At 45.3% G+C, this 23,312-nt stretch overlaps 1 long non-coding RNA gene across 3 annotated transcripts; it reads right to left on the bottom strand.

Annotated features, from left to right (window-relative positions):
- Positions 1-1,558: 1,558 nt before the first annotated feature.
- On the bottom strand, positions 1,559-15,599 carry LOC125613547. Of its 3 annotated transcripts, none has more exons than XR_007344088.1 (4): positions 15,274-15,599; positions 14,370-14,536; positions 8,907-9,051; positions 1,559-1,908 (listed from the first exon to the last, which is right to left on the bottom strand). It is a non-coding gene; the product is annotated as an uncharacterized LOC125613547 (long non-coding RNA). The 3 variants fall into 3 exon arrangements; XR_007344086.1 differs by having other exon boundaries at positions 8,907-9,048; positions 15,274-15,598; XR_007344087.1 differs by having other exon boundaries at positions 1,559-1,905; positions 8,907-9,048; positions 15,274-15,598.
- Between the last annotated feature and the right edge of the window lie 7,713 nt (positions 15,600-23,312).

Raw genomic sequence — 23,312 nt, 5'->3', positions numbered from 1 at the left:
ATTTTGTATTTTATTTAGAGACAGGGTCTCACTGAGTTGCTTAGTGTCTCACTTTTGCTGAGGCTGGCTTTGAACTCACAATCCTCCTGCCTCAGCCTCCCGTTTAGCCATTGGGATTATGGGCAGGCACCACTGTGCCTGGCCGTCTTTAACCTTTTTGTTTCTAACTTCTTGACCACCACCAATCCAAGCGACCTCTCTCTCCTGCCAGGAGTATTACAATGGTCTGCTAACGTCCCACTGGGCTTCCTTGAAGCCAATTCTCCACTGGGGAACCAGAGAAATCTTTACTGGAAAGATGAGTCAAGTCAATGTCCTGCCTGGAAGCTATCTTTGATCTGAATATACAATTAGAATATTAAGTAGGTGCGAAACACCATTAATCATTGGGGAAGGTAAAATTAAAGCTACGATGAGATGCTGCTATACACCCACAGAATGGCTAATGTTTAAAAAATCAAAGATGAACAATATCAAAGGTTGGTGAGGATGCGGAGGAACTAGAACTTCCACACGCTGCTACGGAAGGGAATATGTAATGACTTTGGAACGTGTAGAACAATAACCAAGGAGGCTAAAAATATGTCACTGTGTGACTTAGCAGTTCCACTTCTAGGTGCACACCCAGAACAGGGGAGGACTGCGGCCACCAAAAGATGTTCAAGAATTTTTAAATTGGGGATTGGGGGGGTGGTGTAGCTCATCACTGGTGTGTGTGTGTGTGTGTGTGTGTGTGTGTGTAGCATATATGAGGCCCTGGGTTCACCACCAGAATAAGTGAGAGAGAGAGGGTGTGGGAGGGAGGAAGGAGATATTCACACTAGCTTTGTCTACAATAGACAAATATTGGCAGCAACCGAGATGTCTATCATAGTATTCATACAACAAAATGTGACAAGCCATAAAAATGAATGGATGACCAGCAGCAGCTGGAACGGCCCTCAAAGATGAGGCAAATAAAAACAGGTCCCAGGGCTGGGGATACAGCTTCCTTGGTATGACAAAGGACCACATAGCAGTTGCCAGGATTTTACCTCTGCTAGGGACTAGAGACAGGCAGTTAGACTGAGAACTAGCAAGAGGAGACTCAGAGGTTTGGAAACATTACCTCTCTTAAACAGGGCTGGGTGGTGGTTTCGTGAGAAGTGTGTGAGTGTGTATGTGTGTGTGTGTGTGTGTGTGGTCATCAAACTGCCACTCACTCCCTATCCATGACCCCATTTTATTTCCTGCATAGCCCTACCCTCATTTGAAGTGATCTCACTTGATCACTTCGTTTCTGACCTCCCCCTTGAGAGCTTGCCTGCTTTACCCACGCTATCCCCAGCACCCAGAATAGGGCAATAGTAGGATTCAGGTATTTATTCTACAGATCAATGTTGTCTTCAAATACTTATTGAATGTGGTGCTTCTGGGAGCTTATAGTATCTTGATATTCTTATTATTATCTCAAATGAAACTATACCTATTATGGTCATTTTGCACATGTCCTATCTGGCAAATGTATTCGTTAATTTCCTCTCTATATATTTATTAAGCATTCACCACAGGCAAGGTATTAATGTAGCCAATGTTTTCTGGAGGCAGAGTGGGGGAGAATTACAAATAGGAGACAGGGCAGTAATGAGGGTCTGTGTCAGGATGGCCTGGGAGCAGAGGGAGGTTGCTCTCTCGTGTCCTGTGAGAGGAGAGACAATTATGGGTGGAGATGCGTTTGCTGTGGGGAAGTAGAAAACTCTGGGAGTTCTCCTTGATGGCTCCTACTTCCCCTGAAGCAGGAGGCAAGGTTGTGTGCAGACAAGAAGGGAAGGAGTAGGCCAGGGGCTCCAGAAGGTCCTCAGCTACTTCTTCATGCTCCTGGGCACATGTTCTTCAGCAGTGAGTGGCACCTGCTTGGCTTCTCCCCTGCTGAGGAGAGAGATGATGGCAGACGATGAGCCAGGGGTTGGGGGTCTCAGATGTGGATGAAGCATAAGCAGGAAGGTGAAGGCTGTGGGGCTGGAGGATTTTGAGAAAGCAAAGAGTGAATGAAGGACTGTTATAACAGCTAGATCAAGATGGCAGAGTCACTGCAGAGAAACCTCCTTTCCAAGCACAGATCAAAGCATTCTGGGGCTGGGGCTCAGTGGTAGAGAGCTTGCCTGGCACGTGCGAGGTGCTGGGTTTGATCCTCAACACCACATAAAAAAATAAATAAAATAAAAGTATTGTGTCCAACTATAACTAATAATAATAATAATAATAAAAAGCATTCTGACCCCAAAGTTAGATAATAACTGCATGGGCCTTGGGGAAAGCGGTGACAGGAGAGAAGTTATGTCATTGTAAGCATCTTGTCCTGGAGAACCACTAAATGATTAGAAGTCAAATGTTAACTCCCAAAGTTGTTGAAAATAAAAAAAAAATAGAGAATTTTAAAAAAATATTTATTTTTAAGTGTAGTTGGACCCAATGCCTTTATTTTATTTATTTATTTTTTATGTGGTGCTGAGAATCGAACCCAGTGCCTCACACATGCTAGGCAAGTGCTCTACCACTGAGCCACCACCCCAGTCCAAAATAGAGAATCTTGAAAACCCAAAAGAAGAGAGAAAGAGGAGGAGGAACAAGAACAACCTTCATAAAAAGAAAATAAAGAGTGACAAACATAAGCTATTAGGTTCTTATTCCCTGTGAAAAATAAATGGATCTTTAAACTGACCCGAGAATTCTTAGATTGACTTTTAAAAATTTCAGTTTCGTGTATTGTTTATGTTACACACCTCAAACAGAATGACACAGATAACAGAGGGACGCCAGGAAGTGAGTGACCAAAGAAAGCTGCTTTAGCAATACCAGTATCAGATAAAGGGGGTGTTAATTAAAAGTGCTTCTGGAAATGGTTTTCACATAGATACCAAAACACTCATGACGACAGTGTGACAGCCATGAATTTGCCCTTAAAAATGGCTTTTGTGGCCACTTGATGCCCCTCTGCTGTTCCCAGTGGTGGAGGCTCTCTTCCAGGATCCCCTGTGCTGGGATTCTCTGGGGGACTGAGCTTCCCCCTAGTAGAGACTGGGAGGTGAAAGCAGATATCACCGGTGGTGGCCAGGCCTCCTGGTAGCAGGAGGGTGGGGGTTGTCTTGGGTGAGGATTGCTGCAGGAGTCTAGAATTCTGTTGTGTTGGAGGGGCTAGTGGCAAGCAGGGTCTGGCAGGTTTTCTGTAGGGTTTTTTTTTTTTAGTACTGGGGATTGACCCTGGGGTCCTTAACCACTGAGCCACACCCCCAGCCCCTCCGCCCACTTTTTTGTGGTGCTGGGGATTGAACCCAGGGCCATGTGCATGTGAGGTAGGCACTCTACCAACTGAGCCATATCCCCAGCCCCCCAGCCCTTTTTTGTGTTTTATTTAGAGACAGGGTCTTACTGAGTTGCTTAGGGCCTTGCGAAGTTGCTGAGGCTGGCTTTGAATTCCAGATCCTCCTGCCTCATCCTCCTGAGCTGCTGGGGGCTTTAGGATGTTTCTTCTGGCTACGTTGCTCATAGTTTAGTGTTGCCTTCGCTTGGTAGCTAGCTTCCCACAAGTTCTCTAAGCTGCCCTGAACCCTGTAATAGGTTGTTTCTGCTTAACCCGGAGGGAGTTGTCTCCATCTGATGGGGAATGTGCTGTTCTGGGATCCCAACTGGGTGGGGAGTCCTTGCAGGCCTCCTGCCACAGGTGGTAGGTGCAACATGAACTGAAGCACAAGTTGGAATTAGCCAGGTGGAGCAGGAGGAGTAGGAGGGCTCAGAGAAGAAGGAACAATGTGTGAAGGGGAGCCAGGACACACAGAACTCCAAGTCAGAATGTCCCTGACACAGGACAATAGTGTGGAAGGATGGCAGAGGCGGTGGCAGCAGTGTCTGGGCCATCATCACACATGGCCTCCCTGCTGCCAGTCTGTGGGATGCAGTGGAAGATTTTGTCTGCTCAACACCTTGGCTGCTTCTCCTCTGACCTTCCCTTCCCTCCCCTGCCTTAGTATAATACCTTTCTTTTAGAGAGTCACTTCTTCTATCCCTCCATCCAGTGATTCTGATGAAGCTGCCAATCATAGCATCTTCTCCCTGGTGATGTGGTGGGCTCCTGTCATAGGGCTGACCACTCATGGTAGCCATTCCTATGCCCATGGTGACTCATCTAAGGTGGGCCTGGGAGTGAATGCAGACCTGTCAGAGTGCTTTCTGGGGATTTTTAAACTTAAAACTTGCAGAGTAGGAGGTTCTGGTAGTCACTTTCTTCTCCTACCCCTGTCTCCAAGGAGGGGAAGGAGAATTAAATCAAGCAGAAAAAAGTGCTGAGCAGAGATGGAAGGGGAAGGAAAGAGGCAGAGACAGAAAGAGCAGTGGAGTTCAGCAAGGCCAAGTCAGCACCAGGCCCCATGCCGAGGGAAGCCCTGGTTCCTCAGCTCTGTGTGAGGTCCATCTGGAGGGACTACTGGCCACCAATTTGACTGCAAGTTGTGGGTCCACGCTTTAATCAACTTTTCTCCACTCTTTTCGTTTGTTTTGTCTAGTGTATCATCTTCCATCAAATCTAAGTATCTTTATTGATTTGCCCATGAGGCTATTTCCAACCCGTCAGGCATTATTGGTCAGGACTTGGACAGAAGGAAGTGGGGAGGGAGGTCATGGCCTACACTTGCAGAGGCGGGGAAGATGGCAGATGGCTGTGAACAGGCAGAGAAGTTTACAGAATGCCTAAGGAGGAGCCATTAAGCTCCTTGGCTGGAGCTGAGAGTACCGAGAGTCTCTGCCTCCTCCAGTGCTGACGGAAGGGCACAGAGAAGGAGAAGAGGGTGCTAATGCATGTTCCATGTATGGCTGAAAACAGGGAGGAGGCTGCCGTGGACAAAATCAGGGGCAGCCACATGGACACTGGAGTCCTAGCACACACTGCTCTCAGAGCTCACACTAGAAGTGCTGGGAAGAATTGTCATCCCTACTGTCACCTAAACCAACCTCGAGACCTCAGCAGGAAGGAAGCACAGATGGCATTTGAATGAGTTCAAGGGGGATTGGAGAAAACAAAGAGCCGCTGAGCAGGTAGACAGGCAGAACTGTTTACAGCTGTCAATTAACAAAAAAGAAAAATTGTTTTTTAGTTGTAGATGGACACAATATCTTTATTTATTTATTTTATGTGGTGCTGAGGATTGAACCCAGGGCCCCACACACGTGAGACAGGTGCTCTACTACTGAGCTACAGCCCCAGCCCCACAGCTGTCAATTTTTAAATGCACACACTTGAGTGCAGTGTGTATGGTGGTGTATGGGGGTCAGGAATGCTTCTTCCCCTCCTCTTTCTGAGTAGGGATTTTCCTGGTCAATTGGATGCATGTTTAGGAAAGAAATAAGAGTGAAGCCTCATCTTTCAGTGGATTATAGGAAATGCAATAAATCCCATGATATGAGACTAGAAGAAAAATAATGTGACAGTGTAATTAGATATCAGTACGAGGAGGTAAAATGGGGTAGAGGGTGCTTTCTAAAGTATTGGAAGAAATAAAAAAAAAAAAAGATTCATGCACTTGACCATACAAGGGCTACAAATGACTACAGATGTTTACTCCAATAAACTTAGAAAATTTTTGCATCAATGGGAAACACACTGGGTTATTATGTAAAATGCTCATGTGGGTAAATTCAAGCCAGCAGAATATGATTTCTGAGCACCTACTCCAGCTATATATTGGATATTTTGCAAACATTCTCTTTAAAAAAAAGGCTACAAAGTTGGGCTGGGGATATAGCTCAGTTGGTAGAGTGCTTGCCTTGCATGTTGTTAAGGCCCTGAGTTCAATCCCCAGCACCACCAAAAAAAAGCTACAAAGTGGACGTCTCTAACTGACCTTGAACTCATGGCAGGTGGGCCTTTTCCTTAGTGTCCAGTTCTATGGAGACTGGGTGAGACTGGGTGCTCCATCACTAACCATCATAGTCCCATCAAGGTCTTGTGGGTACAAAGTGCGGCTCTTTTGCCTCAACACAGCAAGTGAACCCAGCGCATGTCTCAGGCATTATTGAGGGGGCACCCAAAAATTGAGAAAAAGTTGTTTAATCAAATGTGAAATTTGATAACCAAAAAAATAAAAGCATTAATCATGGGTAACATCCAATATTAGCCTTCCTCACAACATAGTTTTAGCTGGAAGTTGCTTATTTTGCCATATTTATTTTGTGAAGGGCTGGAGGCCATCACATTCTCATTGCTGAAGGCCTCTAAGAGTCTCCCTCCAGCCCATGGAGCCAGGGTTCAGCCCCCACCCAACCCAAAAGCCTGTGCTGATAGCCGACCACGGTCATCTAATTTAGAAAGCAGTTTTACAAATTAAATCAATAGCCTCAGAATCTTTTCTTAATCTATTAAATCAAATATTGCAAAAATTTGTAAAAGCTTAAGAATAAATGCATTAAAGTTAAACATTTGTATTAATTTCTACTTTTTTACTTCAAAAGTAAAAAAGTAGAAATTAATACAAATGTTTAACTCGGGGACCTTTCTAATTACATTATATAACGCAACCACTACCAACAGTCTTTATGAAAACATTTTCATGAAGTGGAAAACTGATTTTATTATGCAATGCCAATGAAAAAAACTGACATATAAAATCATTTATAAAAAGTTGTCAGCTGGGTGTAGTGGTGCACACCTGTAATCGCAGCAGTTCTGGAGGCTGAGACAGAAGGATCCCAGTTTCAAAGGCAGCCTCAGCAACTTAGCGAGGCCCTAAGCAACTCAGCGAGACCCTCTCAAAATAAAATATAAAAAAGGTCTGGGGATGTGGCTCAGTGGTTCAATCCTTGGTACAAAAAAAAAAAAAAAGTCAGAAAAAAAAGTAGTCTGAGCTGTGAAAAAGTAAAATTTTAAGTGTGTGCAAGAAGTGCAGAAAAGAGACACTTTAAAACATTTATAGGGACTGGATCTTGATATAATGATTATATCCATTCCGAATTGACTCTGTGCTTTCATTCCAAGTCAGTGTAAGTACTTTTTCCCTTCTCCACCTGGGCTCTAGCTCAGTTTTACCCCCAGTAAACCTCATGGGAGTTGTCTCCATCTGATGGGGAATGTGCTGTTCTGGGATCCCAACTGGGTGAGGTTTACCCCCAGTAAACCTCAGTTATTGATTTTCTTCAACTTCTTACATATTTGGTAACTAAGGTGTTCTCTAATGGTAGTATTTTTAGGGTAGAAATAATCCTAAAAAATCTTTATTTTGGGGGGGGGTAGTACCGGGGATTGAACCCAGAGGTCCTTGGCCACTGAACCACAACCCCAGCCCTATATTGTATTTTATTTAGAAATAGGGTCTCACTGAGTTGCTTAGCATCTCCTCATTGCTGAGGCTGGCTTTGAATTCGAGATCCTCTTGTCTCAGCCTCTGGAGCTGCTGGGATTACAGGCATGCACCACTGCACCTTAAAATCTTTACTTTTAAAAAGATGTAAAAGTCTTGGAAGAGCCTTAAGATAATGAGATTACTGGAAGGTGGACCGAATTCCACATGGAGATACCTGTACTCTGGAGAGCTCAGAGCAGGGGCTTGGGAGAATACCCCTGCCTGGCCTGGACCAGGCAGGGCCTCCAGCATCACCTGGCTCAGACCTCTGCCTGCTGGGAGCCCATGTGATTCAATCCTTGATTTAGGGTGCAGGGCATGGTAGACTATTCAGAGTTTACAAGCTCTGGGTAGATTACTACACCCAGAAATATCAATGTGGGTGCAGGACTCTTTGAAGCTTTAAGGAGCTAAATAGCTAAAGAAAATACTGTAATGGAGTGAATCAATGAAGTTCATTACCATAACATTGAAACTCACTCCCTACCTCAAAATGCTCTTGGTGTCCCTATTGCTGAGTGGTCTCTCCTCCACCTCCTCCAGACCTCTCTAGCTGCTCCTGCCTGCTTTACGGCCCTTCACTCTTCACTGCTCCAAGATACCCATGTTCACCTGGTCCGCTCAGGCCCTCTGCTCTTTTCTCTACACCCCTCCCTGGGCAATCTCACCTCCTCTATTAGTTCCTGGTATCTTTTTGTTAGAGTTTGGATTGGGAATCTCCCCCAAAGGCTCATGTGTTGATGGGTTGGTCCACAGCGGGTGACACTAATATTAAGGAGGTGGTAGAAGATTTAGGAGATGGGGCCTGGTTGGAAGAGGTAGGTCACTGGGGGTATGTCTTTGAAGGGTAGATTTTGTCCCTTGAAACTTTTCTCTCTCTCTCTGCTTCCTGGATGCCATGAGCTGAGTAACTTTCCTGTGCTCTGTCTGAGGAAAGTCATGAGAGTCTGACTCATTCAGGCCCAGAGCAGTAGAGTTGCCTGACCATGGACTGGATCCTCTGAAACCATGAGCCAAAAACAAATCTTTCTCCCTTCAAGCTGAATTTCTCAGGTATTCTGTTACAGCAACAGAAAGCTGACTAACACAACTCCATATCCTAATCACTCTCTAATAGCCCCTAGGATGACTTAGAAATAAGACTTTTCATTAGCCTTCATTTTTGAATAGCAGATGGTTCTTAGAAACGTTTATCAAGGGAAATGCATTTTAAATGAAGAGCTACCCTTTGATTACCTTTTCTACCAGCTTGTCTGAAAGCTCAAATTTCTATATAACAATGCACAAACTGTCTCCTACTTTTCCTGTGCTTCCTCTGAAGGCATCTCCCCACAGTGTGAGTAGTGGTCACGGCAACATAGTGCTTCAGAAGTACGTGGACAAACATCACGACTCAAGAGACACTTGGGGGTACTATCACGCCATGGCCTGCCAGCTGGCACTCCCTTGCAGGTGAAAGGGGATGACTTGGTAGCTCACGTTCCCTACCCAAACACTCTGCCTTTCCTTGCAAGTGGTCAGGGTCACTGTGGTTCTCACCTCTTGACCTGAGGTGGAGGCCTGCTGTGGCCATCGCCTCGGATCTGTTACGCCAGCTACTTCTCCTTCCTCTTTGCCTCTCTGAGTCTCTCTTGGCTCTTTCAGGGAATTCTTTGTCAGCTGCATAGACCGCCAATCATTTCTGCTTAATAGACACACATGAGTGTCAGCTGTGTGGGAAAAGCCGTGCAGAGGCACTGAGGAGAGGGGGATAAGGGGATGGGATTTTCAGAAGTCATTCTGTCCCCTTCGCCTGGTTTCCAGGCCTGGCCGGAACTGTCAGCCTCTGTTCCCAAACACGATTTCTCTGTGTCTGGAGTTCAGGGTCAAAATCAGACGCTGGTGAGTTTGTTCCTTTTTTTTTGGTACCGAGGATTGAACTCAGGGGCGCTCAGCCACTAACCCACATCCCCAGCCCTTTTTGTATTTTATTTAGAGACAGGGTCTCACTGAGTTGCTTAGGGCCTTGCTAAATTGATGAAGCTGGTTTTGAACTCCAGATCATCCTGCCTTAGCCTCCTGAGCTGCTGGGATTACAGGCGTGTGCCACCATACTCAGATGTGAGTTTGTTCTTGATCCCAACCTTTATTGCAACTTTGATTCATTGGTACAAATTTGGGTTTAAAAAACCTGAATTCAAGCCGGGTGCAGTGGTGCACACCTGTAATCCCAGTGGCTCAGGAGGCTGAGGCAGGAGGATCAGGAGTTCAAAACTAGTCTCAGCAATGGTGAGGCACTGAGCAACTCAGTGAGACCCTGTCTCTAAATAAAATACAAAATAGGGCTGGGGATGTGGCTCAGTGGTTGAGTGACCCTGAGTTCAGCCCCTGGTACAAAAACAAAAACAAAACTAAAACCCAAACCCTGAATTCAAAATGAAACGTTCCAAATGCTCCCCAGCCACTCCAGCCTCTTTGAAATCTTCTTTCTTAGATCAAACACTGCCTCTCCATCTAGCAACCTTCTCAGGCAGTAACCCATATATATCATCACTTCCCATTGACAGTTGACTTTTTGTGGAGCTAAGTGGAAAAGATTGAGACACCCCAAGATCGTAACCAGCCTATTGTTATTGTTCCCTCTTTCACAGCAAGTTAGAAAGCCTGACGATAATTCTTCATTATTATCAAATACTGGCATTGCTTTTAGCCTTCAGATGTAATTTTTTGCTTCAAGTTGCAAGCAAAGGGATGCAGACATTATTTTGCATTCATTAAAACTAGCTTTGTGTTTTCCTCATGAATTTACCACTTGGTACCACATGAAAGCTCCTCGTGAATACTCAATGCACGGAGCCAATGTCGTCCATTTAAGAGCAGGAAGGGTTCCATGGGGTATAGACCCAGCTAATGAGGAGCTGTGAACGGCACCCACTCCCCGCCACAGCAGCACCATCTGCAGTGAGAGGCTGGAGCCCCTCCAAGTGCTCACCCTCTCCTTTAGAACTTGAATGGGCCTGCCTTGGAAAGCATGCTCTTCCAGATGCAAAGGGTTGGGCACACACACACGCCAACAGCTCCTGTGCATGCAAAATGTGCAGATGGCCAAAGGAAAAGGAGCCAGGACTGGTACTCAGACCATTCGCCTTGAGAACTCCTAAAAGCCACAGAAAGATCCTATGGAAAAAACAGCCTCTCTCAGAACTGGTCACTGGAACTTCAGAAACTGTGGTTTAGTAAAAGTCAAGAAAAACTGCTTGTAGAACTTCAATTTGGGGGGGAAAAAAAAAAGACCCCTTTTGAAAACAAACATCTGAAAGGAAACACTTTTAGCCAGCAGTCTCATCACCAGGATCGTTTTTTTTTTTTTCTGTAAGTCTCCCACCACATACGGACCACGTTGCTCCTGACTGATGTGGTACCAGAGAGCTGAAGGGTGGGCCTCCTTAAATTGATGAACAGCTGCCTGATTCTTTTTAGGAAGGGAAAATAAGTAGAGTTTAAGGGTAAGCACTGTGCAGTAAGTTCGAACACATTTTCAGATATTTAGTATGCTCGTGGTACCTACAGATACAGAGATTTGTAACAGGTATTACCAGAACTTTTCATTAAGACCATTTATTTCAGTCTACCTTACAGAATTAAAGTGCTCAGATTTTCAGACCACATTTAGGTCTGAGAGCAACCAGATTCAGAATCCGCCTTGGCCACGTGAAGGTGCAGGAGAGAGCTAGTTAAGCCAGTTGACTCACATCCTGGGGTATCAACTGCACAGCGAAGGAAGGCCTAGCTTTAGTCACAGTGTGGAATTTGAGGGTGCTGCTCAGGAGGTCGCTGGAGATGGGGTGCCCCTAAAGTTGAAAGGTGCCTCTTTAGGCGTTTGGATAGCCATAAAACCAAGAGCACTGAGGAGACTGCTTAAGGAGGATGCACAGAGAGAAGGGTGAGGGTGGTCAGCAGGGTCAGTGCTGCCAAGTCAAGTCAGGTAATGAGCAAGGCGCGGTGGCACATGCCTGTAATCCCAGTGGCTGGGACGGGGGTGGCAGAAGCAGGAGGATCCAGAGTTCAAAATCAGCCTCAGGAACTTAGCGAGGCCCTGAGCAACTCAGCAAGACCCTGTCTCTAAATAAAATACAAAATAGGGCTGGGGATATGGCTCAGTGCTTAAGTGTCCCTGGGTTCAATCCCTGGGGGAGGAGGGGATCAGGTAATCTTAAAAGGGGGACTTCCATTGAAAACCTCTGGGATGTTGAGGCAGTGGGAGGTGGGGGGGGGACTTACCAATGAAAACTTCTGGGACTTTGAGGCAGTGGGAGGTGGTAGGGCATGGAGGGCTGAGGAGCCAGCGCACTCCAGAGGCAGAGGGGCAGAGCAGTGGGAAAGAAGTCAGCCGGTCAAGTCTGACCCTGAGGGAGGACAGGTGGGGTAGCTAAAGGGACGGTTAATTTAGACCATCGTTTCTTAATGCTGGCTGCAGTTAGAATCACCTGGGGAGCATGAAAATTTTTTTGGCACCTAGGCCCTCCCCATGGCAATTGTGACTTAGCTGTTATGAGGTACAGTGTGGGCTCTATAACATGTTTAAACTCTCCCAGGTGGTCTTAATGAGAAGCCAGAGCTGAGAACAACTGGGAAAGAAAAATAATTTCTTTTAAAGCTGGGAGTGAACGAGGCATGACTAAATGTGAAGAGTGAGCCATGGAGAAGGGCTGCTGGGGACACACAGAGGCCGAGGCCAAGGTAAGTGACTGGCTGGCTCCTGGGGGAGGCCGGGCTCCAGTCCCACCTCAGGAGAAGACCTGTGGTGGGAGAAGGGGGGCGGGGTGTGGGGCCCAGGGCTCAGGGTCTGCTGCTGGGAAGGCAGGGCCCCCTTGTTCCCTATAAATCAGCCAGAGCAAGGGGGAGAGGACGCCAATGAGAGTGCTTGGAGCGAGGAGGACAGAGCCTAGTGGCTCCCGCAGAACAGTGAGGAAAAGCAGCTCTTGCGCAGCACCAAGTTTACATTTCCACATCCTGTTGTTAGGAGAATTCAAAGCTGAAACAGTTAAGACCATGGGAAGTGTTAGGCTTGATTGGATGGGCGGGGGGGCGGGGGCAGCAAATAAACCTATGAAATCTCTGTAAATAGTTTTTCTGTCTGTTCTGGGTTCTGACCCCAGGGCACTGTACCACATTTAGGTCTGAGGGCATCCAGATTCAGAATCAGCCTTGGCCACGTGAAGGCGCAGGAGAGAGCTAGTTAAGCCACTTGACTCGCATCCTGGGGTATCAACTGCACAGTGAAGAAAGACCTGGCTTCAGTCACAGCGTGGAATTTGAGGATGCTTCTCAGGAGGCCGCTGGAGATGGGGTGCCCCTAAAGTTGAAAGGTGCCTCTTTAGGCGTTTGGATAGCAATAAAACCCAGGGCACTGAGGAGACTGCTTAAGGAGGATGCACAGAGAGAAGGGTGAGGGTGGTCAGCAGGGTCTGACTGTACCACTGAGCCTCATCCCCAACCCCCACCCCCCCCTGTTTTTTAATATGAGACAGGGTCTCACTGTGTTGCTGAGGCTGGCCTGGAATGTGCCATCCTCCTGCCTTGGCTCCTGAGTCATTGGATGATAGGCAAGGGCCACCACACCCTAATAGTTATATTCTGTAACTAAAAGACAAAAACAAAAATGAACAAAACCCATTACCGGTTGAACACTTTGGAGTCCCTAATAAAGAGAATACCATTCTACATATTTAAATGGTAAAAAAGAATTCACATTTGTATTATATTTGCTTCCTAAAAACATCACAGGACCTTCCTCCCAGGGTTTGCAGGGAGATGCTTACAAAACTACTTACAGACTGATTTCCACACTGCCCACAGCGGCCTGGCCGATACACACAACCTACCTGGCTTTTAAACCAGGTAACCGGTGTTTGTGTGGATGCCATCTGGCCATTATGTAGTGGTCTGAGAGAGTCCTCTGACCTGGCTGGGTGGTGCTGCAGGGACCCTTGTCAGCCCTGCAGGAGCAGGGGCCTCTGGGGAAAGGCTCTGCGGGGACTGTGGCTTCACAGCTCTCTCCCACCACACTCCCTAGAGGCTTCGGTAGTGACCAAAGACTCGCTGTCATGAGCCCAGCAGGGAAAAGGTCCTGTCTGGTCCAGGCAGCAAGTTCATGGCCGGAAGCCAAGGTGTGAAGCCACTAAGGAGACCTGCCTGTGACCTGCCTCCACTCTTTGTGGCTCTTACTTGGTAGCACTGCCTCAGGAATTTCCTAAACTCCTGCCCTCACCACTGCTTGTCCTTTGTGGGGTGGGTGGCTCTTGGTGAGAGGACACCTCTTTTTCCTTGAAGCTAGTATCCCCAGGCGGCCTTCCCTCTCACCACAGTGGTCCTCCAGGTGTCTTCTCCTTTTTCCCTCAGACACAGTGAAGTAAGTGGAGTACATACCTTAAACCTTAAGCCAAAGTACTTCTTGGCCTAAAGAACTTCAAGCATTTCGATTAAAAAAAAAAAAAAAAAAGCATGCTTTGCTCTTTAGAGGCAGAGAACTCCCTAGGATGCTGCTTCCCTGGTCACACAGGCCAAGCTCTGCCAGAGGAAGGCTGCTATTCCCTCCTGTGCTTTTCTCTGAGCCAATTTTTAAATGCTCAGCAGATGAAAACTCACCTTCTTGGGGAGGACGCGGAAACAGTCTGTATAATAAACTGAAGAAGCAAGAGTGTCACGGGCACCACATTCTCAATACGTTTGCCAGTTTGATGAATGAATGAAGACAAGCAGATTTCTTTAATACTTGAAATAAAATTCTCCTCCCACTAACTGTCATCTTTTTTCTGCCTTCACTAGAATTGCACCAGTATGTATATTGCAGAGCTAGGTGCAAAGGCCTGGATCAAAACCCTGGAGCCCACAGGGACTAGCAAAGCAAGGCCTTCACTTCCTCATGAGCTCTCATCACAGATGTGGTGAGGTGAGGAAAGAGGCTTACAGAGCAAAGACCAAAAGAATCGACCTCCACATGGTGCGTCAGTCCAATCCTACCATGGAAGTGTCCTCAGCATTTAGATGGCTGGTGCTCCCGAGAGGGCGATGGGTAGTGAGTGCATGCTGCAGGTCCTGACTTAACACAGTGAGCTCCTCTTTCCAAGCAGAATATGATGGGTTCATGTCTCCTGCACAACCAGCACGTTAGCTTCACACTAGAGGTTCTAAACACAGAAGTTAACTAGTGAGATCAAAATAAAGACACATAAACTCAATTTACCTTTTTCTTGCCCAGCTCAGAGACGGCCCTTCCCAGCTCCTGCTTCAAGCCACCTGATGTGGTAGGGAGGTTTACACAAGAGACCAGCAGGAGAGAGGAAGAGCACGCCAGAGAGTGGGCTTTTATTGGGGAACAAGAAATTCAGGGGAAAATTCCATCCAATGAATGTCGAGGGGGACAGCATTCCAAGGTCAGGGTCAGTGATTGGTTTCAGGGTCAATGGTCAGTCACACCCCCAAACGGACGGGCTCTCGCACCTAAAAAGGGTGGGGATAAGCTCTGACACAGCTGGCTGAAGCGCCTCACACCCAGTCAGGGAGGTACCCAATCACATGTGAGAACGGCTTCCCACATTCATGTCTGGTACTTTTAAACATTGATTCAGGTTGCATGTGGGCCCATCTCTGTACAGAGCCACATTGAAAAGAAAATCTGGCCGGGCATGGTGGTGCACACCTGTAATTCCAGTGGCTCAGGAGGTTGAGACAGGAGGATTGCAAGTTCAAAGCCAGCCTCAGCAATGGCGAGGCACCAAGTAATTTAGTGAGACCTTGTCTCTAAATAAAATACAAAATAGGGCTGGGGATGTGACTCAGTGGTTGAGTTCAATCCCTGGTTACTTGCCCCCCCCCCCCAAAAGAAAGATAATCTGTCTTTGAAGCCTTGAAGATTAATGCATACCTTTGTCTTGAAGAAACAAATTGGATATATGGCACCTTACAGATCCCAGAGATCCTCTTTGCTTAGAATTCTGTTCTGCAGCTCGCCATTCATGGCCCCTTCCAAAGCTCTCCTACTTCCTCTGGTCCACGCAGTGGTGGTCTCTTTGCTTCCTCTGCTGTGCTTCTTCCACTGAGGGTCCCTGCCACAGCTCCTGCCCCCGCTTGCCAGTTCCACCAGGCTGCTCCGGGACAGCTCCTCACCCTGGCTTCCCACAGAGCAGTGTGTACAGGGCTCTTGGAAGTGTGCCTCCCCTTGGACTCTGGTGTAAAAGACTGCGGGACATTTCTGGTGAGTTGAATTCTCCACCCTGTTTTGCAAGCGTTCCTGGGTGGAGAAATTTCTCTCTGGGGATAGCTTGGGCAGTCAGAGAAGTGAGGGTGAGGGACAAAGCAGGCTTGCTTTCCTATGGGTCAGCTCACTAGGGACAGCTGTGGAGATTAAAATGGGGACCCCAGATGCAACCTGTTGGTTGCAAACTAAGCAAATGCTTTTCCCCATGAGGCTGGTGGTACAGGCTTCAAGTTTCAGTTAGCTCTCCCAGGCTTCCCAGGGTCCCCATTCTGATCGTCTGGGGCCCTACAGAATGTAATCACTTCCTCTCACCTGAAACCCCGCGCCAGCCTGTGAGGCTATCTCCTGAGGATATTCATGTTCTTCGGCCTGGTATCTCCACTCCCAGGAATCCAGCCAAAGAGATAATCAGAGATGTGGACAAGTATTTATGCAAATATTGCACTGGTATAACAGCGAAGAAGTGGGTGTAGCCTAAGTATCACCAAATCAAGAAATGGTTAAACATGTTTGATTAAAGTTATCTGACAGCATGTTGTACATCTGCTAGAATGTGGGTAGCAAAGCATATTTAATGACATAAAATGTTTTTGGTTTAGTGTTAAATAAAAATCACAAGTGAAAAAAATTTGAGGGGGTCCTGGAGATTGAACCCAGGAGTGCTTTACCACTGAGCTACATTCTCAGCCCTTTTATTTATTTATTTTTTTATTTTGAGACAAGGTCTTGCTAAGTTGCTGAGAGTGTCTTAAAACTTGCAATCCTCTTGTCTAGGTCTCCCTTGTCACTAGGATGACAAGCTTGTATCACTGCACCCAGCAAATAAATATAGAAATCCTTTGTTTCTTTTAATTTTTTATGGCACTGGGGTCTCCTACATGCTAGGCAAGTGCTCTACCATTGAATCACATTGCCAGCCTGAAAAGTTTTAAGGAATGGTAATTTGTATAAATATACGTGTGTGTATGTATTCAGAAATGTATGCACATTTGCTTAACCCTCAACAGTAGAAATATGGCTATTTATGTTTCTGCACTTTCTCATGAATATGTTTGTTTTGTAATTCATAAATGAATAAATATCATTGTAAAATAAATGGGGGAAAAAAGGTGTTTTTTAGCAGAGGAATTGGTGATGAAGAAAGCTGAAGGTAACTGGAATGGTGAAGTGAACCAAGGTGAGCCTAGGCACAGCCCCCTGAGAACCACATCTCTTCTGGTCTCTGGGTCCTGGTCCTGGTCCTGGTCCTGGTGAGTGTGTGAGCGAGTGCACCTGGTCACCCTGCCCTGCTCCTTCCCCTCTAGGATCCTGCTACCTGTGGTAGGGTAACCTGGGACCTGGCACCTGTTTGTGGGCATTTCCTGGCCTGCAGTACCCCCCATTCCTGCTGTGCAGTTGAGGGAGCTGACCTCTCTCACCCTACTACTTGTGGCCTCCACATGCCAGCTTTGCCTGTCAGACACTCTGTCCCCCAACCAACCACAGTGATTGGTTCTGCCTGATCAGCAGAGTCCTCACTGGTCATTATCTTCTGGAGTGACCAGGAGAAATGCCATCTCCGTCACTGGGATCAGAGATGCACAGATGACCCAGCATCCTTTCAGGAAAGCACCAGCAGTGTCCACATTGGAGAGAATGATGCCAACAGGGAAGGAGACCAGGCGAGAGGACCAGAAGTCCAAAGGCAGACTGGAGCCCCTGGGCTCCCCAGTTTGGAGCTGCTTTGTATTTATCCCAGCTAATGCCTCTGCCCCCATCTCCCCCCTGCCTTCTTATCTGTTTTAAATTTTTTTCCTGTCCATTTTTTTCTTAAGCGTGTTCAGGCAGGACTGGTAACCCTGGGAGTTCTGACTCAGGCTTTTCTCTCCACTGGATTTTGTGGCCTGGTTAGTAAAAGGAACCACTTGGCTCTTCTAGGTCAAGTGAGGCTGGCCTCCCTAGAGACATTCATGACTTGGGGACATTACCTCAATTGCACTTTTCCCTCCGCATCTGACCATTTTCTGCCCTTATCGGCTGGGGACTTCTCTCCTCCCTGCCAGTAAGGAAGTGAGATCAGAAATGCATCACTCGATATTTGCAGGCACTAAAAATTATATTTTGAAAGCGTTTTAAATGACATGGGAAAATAGTTATAATATATGACCTCAATTATTTTAAGCATATAGTACCTAATCATGGAAAAATATTAGGAGATATATCAAAATATTCAGTGGTTATATGTGAATGATAAGATTATGGATGATTTATATATCACAGTCTCTCATGTTATAAATGGACATAATTATTTTGTGATTAGAAAATAAGAGTTATTAAATACATAAATTATACATTCATCTAAAAGGCCATTTTGTAGTCACTTAAAAGAATGTTTTAGAGACATTTTTATTGACAATGAAAAATGCTCATAATAGAAATATTGGAAAAGTAGTCAAAACTCAATATACCATGGATTATAGATGTACAAATAGATATATGGGAGTAACTACAGAAATTATTTCAAAATATTAATAAAAGCTCTCTCTGGGTTGTGAGATCACAGTTAATTTTTCTTTTCTTCTTTGTATGTGTTTGTGTTTTCCATATTTCAGGATCAGAATTCTTTTACAGTCATAATTGTTTAGAATTCTCCAGGGAGGCAGAACCAGCAGTTTGCAGACACATGCAGATTAATGAATTAATGCAGGAGCTACCTCATGTGATTATGGAGGCTGAGAAGTCCCACAGTCTGCTGTCTGCCAGGAAAGCTGGTGGTGTGGCTCCAATCCTAGCCCAGAGATCTGTGACCCAGGGGAGCCACAGTGGCATCAGGAGTGCCAGCATCTGAAGGCAGGAGAAGATGGGTGTCCCAGCTCCTGAAGAAAGCAAATTTGCCCTTCCCCTGCCTTTTTGTTCTATTAGGGCCCTCAAGAGATTGGATGATGCCCACTGGCAGAGGACCTTCTTTACTCAATCCATTGATTCAAATGTCTCTTCCAGAAGCACCCTGACAGACACACTGAGAAATGATGTTTCACGAGCTATCTGGGCACTCCTAGTCCAGTCAAATTGACACATGAGGTCAAACATCACAATAACAAGATAACTTTGGAGAACAGACAAAGCTCCTTCTGCTTTCCTTCATTTTGATACAGGGTGTTGGGCTTCTTTCCTACTTCCCTCAGGAGCCAAAATCTCCTCTGTCTTTGCTGAAGAAAGGAGTGGATGGAGGCCCCTATGCTGGGCAGAGGCTGCCACCTATTAAACTTCATCAGGGAGGACATCTTCCTGCAGCCAAGCTTCCCCTGCCTTTTCTCCCAATTAGGCTGCATGCATGCACACCACACATGCCCACACACAATTTGTTTATCTACAAATAATTGAAGCAGAATTTCTCAGGAGGAAGAACTAAGCCTGGGAAGGTAGCAAAATTAAAAAAAATATTTACGCAACATATTGTGAATGTATGCTATGTGTCTTGCACTTTGCTAAATATTTTGCATACATTTTCTTATTTAATCTTTATAGCATCTCTATAAAGTAGGCTCCTGTGACTTATATAGGTTAGCAAAATGGAGTCTTTAGATGAAGCATGTCTCCAACTTCATACAACTAGTACCTGGAATTTGAGTCAAAGCAGCCTTATCTGAAAGGCAGATTTATCTGAAAAAGTTATCTTGGTTTTGCCCATACTTTAATCAGTATGTATATAACACACTGTGCTTTTTCATTAACTCCTATACTTGCTTGCTTACTTTTTGCCAAGGGGTGGATACCAGGGATTGAACTCAGGGCACTTGACCACTGAGCCACATCCCCAGCCCTGCTTTATATTTTATTTAGGGATAGGGTGTTACTGAGTTGCTCAACAGCCTCGATTTTGCTGAGGCTAGCTTTGAACTTGCGATCTGCCTGCCTCAGCCTCCCGTGCTTTCTTACTTGAGCACTGGTGAAACTCTCCTGCAAGGGGTGGTCAGGGGAAAAGTGTTCATTCTATTTCCTTGTTCATTATATGACTCTGCACCATTTCTTGATGTTCATCAGTGTAACATTCATGGTTGATGCACAACAGAATGAAGATTTCTTTGGAACCAAGAATTATAAAAAGTGATGGTAGAAAAGGATGGACTTCCATGTAAGTGATTGGAGCTTGGACTTTATCTAGTGTAGTGTGTAGTTTTCAATAACTCTGCTCCTACCAGCCACTGCATGGATCTATGCACTGTGTATCCCCTAATTTAATGTGTTTGCTGTAAAAACTCTGCATCTGTTTTCCTGTTTCTTTTATTTTGTTCTTTGTGACAAGGTGTTTATAGAGCATCTTCACTTTTGCTGGTTAGGAGGCGATGTTGAGTTTAAGATTTATCTGAAAAAGTTATCTCAGTTTTGCCATAATTATTGCCAGGGTGGTACTACTTTTTGAGGTCTCTGATGGAAGTCACCATGATCTTGCCTCTTGACTACTTCATATGTGCCCAAGTGGCAAATCTATCCTAAGCATCAGGGAGTGGCAGTGGGTTCAGCAGGGGCCAGAAGAGTAGCCAGGGGAAAAGCAGGAGAACCAGGGCTCCCTGTTACCTTGGAGACAAGAGAAGAAAAACTGCTGGGGACCAAGTGTTGGCTGGGGCCAGGTACTGAGGACAGGCGAGATGGTTGCAAACTGAGGGAAGGAGGCTGACTGTGGCAATTTATGGGGCCATACCTGGAACAGATACAGAGGAGAGGCGGGAGTGGAACTCCAGTTGACAGGGCGAGGGGTGAGCAGGAAGGAGCCTGAGCTGTTTCTTCTTTCCTTCACAGTGAAGGGCTGGTAGAGTTAACTATGCAGTAGTGCTGAGGGAAAGCGTGCACAGGTGCTTGTGTGTTTGTGGATGAGTGTGTGCAGGAAATGAGAAAGCTGAGTGGGTGAGCAAGTGGAGCAGGGTTAGGGCACACAGGGCTTGTCTCATTTAATGCTCCCAGTTACCTCATGGACCTTGGAAGGAAAATAAGGCTGAGACAGGTAAACAATTTGTCCAGAATCACACAGATATTATTGTAGAAGATTAAAGAGATGAATTTTTATAATTCCAAAAACCTATAAGCTGCATACATGGTAGAGAGAAAGAGAAAAGAATATTTAGTGTAGAAAGGTCCTAGACAGGGTGCTTGGAGTTGAAATAAAAAGTATTGGTGGACTGGGGATGTGGCTCAAGCGGTGGCGCACTTGCCTGGCATTCGTGCAGCCCGGGTTCGATCCTCAGCACCACATACAAACAAAGATGTTGTGTCCGCCGAAAACTAAAAAATAAATATTAAAATTCTCTCTCTCTCTCTCTTTAAAAAAAATAAATAAAAAGTATTGGTTAGTAAGACGGAAGAACTCATAGGAAAGATGGTGGAGTGAGATGGACATCATTACCCTAGATACATGTATGGGTGCACGAATGGTGCGTCTCTGCCCCATGTACAGCCAGAGAATTGAAATGTTGCACTCCATTTGTGTACAATGAATTAAAATGCCTTCTGCTGTCACATACAATTAAGTAGAACAAATAAAAAATTTAAAAAAAAAGACGGAGGAACTTTCCCCAGAGGCAAAGGAAGATGATATCAGAAAACAATGAAACCGGGATTAGAATTTAATGTGGTCTTATTTCCTGGATACAGAAAGCCTCCACAGCTGCACAGGTGCCCAGCCAGGTTTCTGGGAAAGCCAGGAAGATGAGGTTTCTGTTGACCTCCAGTGACAGAAGCATGGCCTCTTCTTTTTATCTCTTTCCTTTGCCTGCTTCTGATCAGCTCCCAAACGCTTCATAGAATGATTGACAAATATCATCTTGTGTCCTTGATGAGCGTGAGCCTGTTTCCACTGTTTCTTTTACCTGGAACTCTTTCTCTGCATTTGTGAGTTTGAGAACAGATACTGGTAGTCAATTAGTAAACCAACTGAAATAAATACTGAGATTGAATAAATTTCACAAAAGAATTTGTTCTCTTGATCTTTATCCACTTTGTTATTATGAAATAGCATTGACTGGGGCGTGGGAATGGGAAGAATTTTTAGTTAAAGGTTTCTAAAAGATGAGTGCCAAATGACAACTGGCTTCTGTGTCTCCAAGCCATTCCAGCTGAAATGGGTGACCTACTTTATCTCACGTTCTGTTGCCATAGTGCTCGGGTTAAGTGTGTAACAAAAGAAAATTGATTTCCAGTGTGAATCATAATTTCCTATTGTGCCCCGAAGGGCTGCAGGATGAGGCGTGGGGAATAACTGTCACATCTAGAAAATTCCAGGGGGAGCTTTGAGCATTAAAGTATTATGGGCTCTATCAGGGTTATTAAGATGATATATTTTCTGCAGATATGTATCATTTTCTTAAAGAAGTCAGTGACTTTACAAATGTCCTTCGGCACAGAGGAGACAGGCTCTTCTCTCAGCCTCAGAAGCAGTTACCAGTTTATATTGGTCATGTGAATATTTCCTAAAAAGGCAAACAGTATTAATCTTGGAGTGAACAAGCTTCAAGCTCAAAGACAAATGCTTGTCTACCAAATGTTTTAACGCCTCGTTTGGTTTAAAATTCAGCTTCACAGTAAAGTGCACAAAATAGAGTTCTCAAGCCCTTGTCTTTATTTAAAAAAATGCGTGGGGTGCTGAGTAGGTGGGTGGGTGCAGGAGGGCACTGACCCAGGCCAAGGGCTAACATTCCCCAGCATTCTCTGCACAAGGGCATGTTTCTTTCTGAAATGGTAAGGCTTTTCTTTGATTGGGCAAAGTGGGGGAGGGGAGGGGAGGGGAGAGGAGGGGGCAGTCAGGAAAGATGGACATCCCTACCCTAGGTACCTATATGACTGCACATATGGTGCGACACTGTATTGTGTACAACCAGAGAAATGAAAAGCTGTACTGCAATTGTGTACAATGGATCAAAATGCATTCTGGGGCTGGGGATGTGGCTCAAGCAGTAGCGCGCCCACCTGTCATGCCTGCGGCCAGGGTTCGATCCTCAGCACCACATACAAACAAAGATGTTGTGTCCGCTGAAAACTAAAAAATAAATATTAAAATTCTCTCTCTCTTTAAAAAAATGCATTCTGCTGTCATGTATTAGAATAAATTAGAATAAATAAGTAATTTAAAAAAAACATAAAATGGTAAGGCTTTTTTCTTTACATCTTAATTTGTTTTCTATACATATTTAAATATCCTTTAACCTTGTAGTTTAGGAAGCAGATTAAACCCCAAACCTATCATGTTTGGTCTATACAATGTTTGTTCCTGATGCTATTTGTCCATTTAATCTCTCTTTATCTTTTGAGTGTCTTCTGGACTGTGAGCCTTTTTGCTGTGTTGACCCCACCATTATCTCATGTCCTGTTGTCTGCCACAATTCCCTCCCTGAGCTTACTTATCTGGCTCTGGTAGGCATTTAATTTTTTTTTTTTTTTTTTTACCTTGCCATCATTGTTCAGTGGTGGTGGTGGGGAGGGGCAGGGCTGCAATATATAATTGATAAATTATGTTGAACCCATTTATCTATATATTTTTTGTAGGTAAAACCTATTTGTGTTATTTTGCTTATTTTTAAAGTCACATATTAAATAAATTAAGTATAAAAATGGCTTATAATGTTTACAACTTCGGCTTCCTTCCTCCTTGGCTTCTCCCACAAACACTGGATCTGGGTGCAAGCTGACTCTTATCCACGGTGGCTTTCCTGTCCCTTTTCTGGCTTCTTTGCTGT

Source organism: Marmota marmota, unplaced genomic scaffold, assembly GCF_001458135.2.
Source record: "Marmota marmota marmota unplaced genomic scaffold, marMar, whole genome shotgun sequence".
Lineage (NCBI taxonomy): Eukaryota > Metazoa > Chordata > Mammalia > Rodentia > Sciuridae > Marmota > Marmota marmota.
This window is presented reverse-complemented; position numbering and strand designations above follow the sequence as displayed.